Source organism: Neophocaena asiaeorientalis, unplaced genomic scaffold (genome assembly GCF_003031525.2).
Source record: "Neophocaena asiaeorientalis asiaeorientalis breed wild unplaced genomic scaffold, Neophocaena_asiaeorientalis_V1.1 scaffold134, whole genome shotgun sequence".
NCBI classification, from domain to species: Eukaryota; Metazoa; Chordata; class Mammalia; order Artiodactyla; family Phocoenidae; genus Neophocaena; species Neophocaena asiaeorientalis.
In genome coordinates, this window is record NW_020185339.1 from 25836443 (window position 1) to 25841462 (window position 5020).

At 43.4% G+C, this 5020-nt stretch overlaps 1 pseudogene; it reads right to left on the minus strand.

The window, feature by feature from the left end:
- Positions 1 to 221: 221 nt before the first annotated feature.
- Positions 222 to 1306, minus strand: LOC112393978 (3-hydroxyisobutyrate dehydrogenase, mitochondrial pseudogene; annotated as a pseudogene).
- Positions 1307 to 5020: the final 3714 nt, after the last annotated feature.

A 5020-nucleotide genomic window follows, 5' to 3' on the forward strand; every position in this document is an offset into this window, starting at 1 on the left:
CGGTCCGGGAGGATCCCACATGCCGTGGAGCAGCTGGGCCCTGAGCCATGGCCGCTGGGCCTGCGCGTCCGGAGCCTGTGCTCCACAACGGGAGAGGCCACAACAGTGAGAGGCCCGCGTACCGCAAAAAAAAGAAAAAAAAAAAAGAATAAGCAGTTAAAAATGGGTGAAAAATCCCAGGGTTTACTGTGACCAAGACAATCAAAAGCAGACAGACCCATTTACTTGTGGAGCAAGCTATAAGGAGGTTCCAAGATAGACTCTGGTTTCCAACAGTGTCCACCGCCAAAGGGCAAACTCAGAATGTCTCCTCCTCTGTAGAAACTGGAACACGATGAGCAGGCTTTCTCTGAGTAGCCCTTCACATACATCATCCTGTAGATCTGATGGGCTTGACTGCCCAGAATGATTGGGCTCTTTGTGCTAACCACAGAGTCTTGTGCTAATCCCAGATCCTTAGTCATGAGTGTTGTTCTGAATCCACCCTGATAGTTATTAGGCAAGGGAACTCCGTGAATCATGCCAGGTATGGGATTATAAGTATCACTTGACCAAAGCTGTCCTGAGCTCACATATAGGATTTTAGCCAATGGTTTTGGGTCAAGCCCCAACCTGATTCCCAGATTCATAGCATCAGCAGTTCCAATCATACCATACCAGCAGCGTGTTGTAGCCGATCCTCACAGCCTGCCCAGTCCCAAGGGCTCCCAATGCACCACATTGGAGCCCTTGCACCCCAGCAACTCTTGGGCAGCAGCAAATTCATCTGTGATTCCTCCCACCATAAACATTAGGTTCCCAGACTGAGCAGCTCCCACACCACCAGAAACAGGGGCATCCATGAAAATTGCTCCCATTTTCTCAACTTTTTGGCCAATTCTTTCGAAACTGTAGGATCAATAGTACTGGAGTCTATTAATAGTGAGCCTTTCTTCACTTTTGTTGGAATTCCATTTGCTCCAGAATAAGCTTCTATTGCACTGATACTGGTGGACAACTCTGTAATAATTCCGTCAGCTTTTTTGGCTACATCTGCTGGGGAAGACACTACCTGTATACCTGCATCGAGAAATTCTTTGCATGCATCAGGGAACACATCATAAATAACAAGCGGATAGCCATGTTTCATGAGATTTTTTTGCCATTGGATGCCCCATTTGCCTAGTCCAGTGGATCCAGCTGGAATCTTAGAAACCATTGACCTAGGACACACCACTGCAAGGCTGGCCCCTGCCAGCGGCTCCAGTAGGGAGGCCCGAGGCCCTCCACAGAGCTGTAAGGAGGCTGCCTTGCTGCCCTGGCTCATCCACTGACTGTGAGGGTGCGTGGGGACGCGTGCAACCACCACATGTTTTCAATTCTGTTGGGTATTTACTTAAGAGAGGAATTGCTAGGTAATACGGTAACTGTATGTTTAACTTTTTTGAGGAACTGCCAGACTACTTTCCAAAATAGCCACACCATTTTATACCCCCACCAGCAATGTATAAGTGTTCCAATTACCCCACATCTGCACCAGCACTTGTTGCTGTCTGTCTTTATTAGTATAGCCATGCTAGTGGGTATGAAGTGGTGTTTCATTAAATGTCCTGTCAGCATCCACTCTGGCCCTCTTCTAATTCATTCTCCCACCTCAGAAATTGTTTTCTAAAGCCAACTGTGACATCACCCTACTGCTTAAGATTCTTCAACGGCTTTGCATTATCCTTAAGACAAAGGTGGAAAGTATTTTTACATGTACGTATTCATTTTTGTTGAATAGGTAATATGTTCACATGCTTTTTTTTTGCACTATGAGGGCCTCTCACTGTTGTGGCCTCTCCCGTTGCGGAGCACAGGCTCCGGACGCGCAGGCCCAGCGGCCATGGCTTACAGGCCCAGCCGCTCCACGGTATGCAGGATCCTCCCGGACCGGGGCACGAACCCGTATCCCCTGCATCGGCAGGCGGACTCTCAACCACTGCGCCACCAGGGAGGCCCTGTTCACATGCTTTGAAAACCAAAAAGGACCAAGAGGTAGAAAGTGAAAAGTCTCCCTCCCACTCTTGTTCTCCTTTACCCAGCCTCCCCCCAACCCACATAGCCCACACAACCACATAACTGGTTTCTTATATATACTTCCACAGTTTCTTCATTACAATCAAGCAAATACTGATATAAATTTATATCCCCTCTTTTAAGTATACAAACAGCAAACTATGCAGAGTTTAATTTGCAACTTTTCCCCCCACTTAATATATCTTGGGGATGTTTCCATACCAGTCAGCACAGTGCGTCTTCAGTCTTTTTCACAACCCTATTTGATTCTTTTGTATGATGTACCATAATCAATTTAACAAGTCAAAAGATATTTGTGTTATTTTCAATCTTCTGCTACTAAAAACAATGCTGCAACAAATAACCTGACAAATATGTCATTTTACATATTTTTACTTTTTTATAGGTATTGATGAATTACCCTCCATAGAGGTTATATTTATTTACATTCTCACCAGCAATACATGAGTGTCTGTTTCCTCCAACTTGTCCAACAAAAAAATACTCAAAATCTTATTACTGCAATGTCTGCAGTGGTCTGGCCCTGCTACCTTGCTGGTCTCCTCTCATACTACTCACCCCTGGCTTTCTGCTCTTCAGCCCCTAGGCTTCTTTCATCCCTCCAGAAGATCTTGGTTCCATTTGCAGGAGGGCCTTTGCACTTGCTGCTTCTGCAGCCTGGAATGCTCTCCCCATCTCTCTCCACTTTGCCTAATTAAATCCTGCTCATTCATCAGCTCTCAGCTCCAGGATCACTTCTTCAGGGAAGCCTCCTTGACACCCCAGTCAGGTAAAACTCCTTTGTTGCAGCGTCTAGTCGAATCTTGTCTTTCCTTTAGCACACCTATCTCAGTTTATAATTAGACATGAATCAGTAATTACTTAATGTTAGCTTCCTACATTAGACTGTAAGCTTCTTGAAAGTAAGGACGCTTAACAGTTCACACAGTGCCTGGTACATAGGATGGTATAAATGAATACACTGTTAAATAAATAACTACATGAATGAATGAATGAACAAATGGACAAAGAGGAATAGAGCAAGGTGGTTCTGGAGTTAGAGACCTGTATTCAAATCCTGACTTCGACACTTATTATGTGACCTTGAGTAAGTTATTTAACCTCAATTCCCTCATTTGTAAAACAGTGGCAATGGTACCTACCTCATAGGGTTGTGATGAGATAATCCTGTGTCTGTCACATAATAAGTACTTACGATATGCTACCATGTATTACTATCATGATTCTTGTTAATATTAAGAACTTTTACTGTTAGACTAGGATGATTTTAACCTCTCTTCAGGACCCTCATAGGTTGCCAATATCCTGCATACCTCTCTTCACCTACCTGCTAGTTGGGAAATTCTTCCTCAGATTTAAACTCAGATTTTTTTTTTTTTCCCACTCCAAGCAGCTTGTGGGATATTAGTTCCCTGACCAGGGATGGAACCCGTGACCCCTGCTGTGGAAGCACAGAGTCCTAACCACTTGACTGTCAGGGAATTCCCTAAACGCAGATTATTTAAAAAGCATTTAAATAATGCTTGTAAAGCTCATTTCTCTGATTCATTAAATCATTAATGATTTACCATGCTTCTGTCATTCATTCATTCAACAAATATTTCTCAAGCTATCCAGGTACTGTTCTAAGCATTAGGGATAGAGTGAAAACACAGAGAAAAAATCCTTGCCTTCATCGAGGTAATAACTTGGTGGGAGAGGCAGAATATAAATAAATATATGATAAAATGTCAGATAGTGACGTGTACTATGTAGAAAAATTAATTGAAATAAGGGGAGGAGCTGTGGTGCCAGTATTTACAGATCCTTGTAAGCCATGGGAAAGAGTTTAGATTTTATTCTAAGTGTGAATGGAAGCCTCTGGAGGGTTATGAGCAAAGGAATGACATGATCTGATTTTCATTTTAAAAAAGTGATTCTGTAAACCAATGTCTATAGAAGCATTATTCATAACAGCCCAAAGATGGAAACAACCCAAATGTCCATCAACAGATGAATGGATAAACAAAATGTGGTATATGCATGCGATGGAATAGTATTCAGCCCTAAAAAGGAGGGAGAGTCTGACACATGCTACACTATGGATGAACCTTGAAGATATTATGCTAAGTGAATTAAGCCAGGCACAAAAAGACAAATGCTGTATGATTCCACTTACATGAAGTACCTAGAGTAGTCAAATTCATAGAGACAGAAAGTAATCAGCAGGGACTGGAGGCAGTGGGGAATGGAGATTGATTGTTTAATAGGCACAGAATTTAAGTTTAGAAAGATGACATACAGAGTGAATGTATTCAACGTCACTGTGCTGTACGCTTAAAAATGGTTAAAATGGTAAAATAATAATAATAGTAATTATTATTATTATTCTGGCTACTGTGTGGTGAAAGAACAAAATAGGGAGAAATGGTTAAAGTGGAAGCAGAGAACCCAGTTAGGAGGCTACTACTGTACTCCAGAGAAGGAATGGTGGTGGCTTGGATGGAAGTTGTAGGGATGATCAGGAGGGGTCAGACTCTCGGTTTTTTGTTTTTTTTTTTTAATCGAAGTATAGTTGATTTACCAGGTATTTTTTTTTAAGGTAGAGCTTAGCAGATTTGGACTGGAGGTAGAGGTGAAAGAAACAGAGAAATGAAGGATGAACCCAAGAATATTGAGCAACTAGGAAATAATTGTGTCATTTACTGAAATAAGATGGGGGAGGAGCAGATGTGAGTACTTTTGGACAAAGTTAAGTTTAGGATGGCTATCAGATATCCAAGTGGAAGTGTTAAGAAGGCAGTTGGGGCTTCCCTGGTGGCGCAGTGGTTGAGAGTCTGCCTGCCGATGCAGGGGACACAGGTTCGTGCCCCGGTCCGGGAAGATCCCACATGCCGCGGAGCGGCTGCGCCCGTGAGCCATGGCCGCTGAGCCTGCGCGTCCGGAGCCTGTGCTCGGCAACGGGAGAGGCCACAACAGTGAG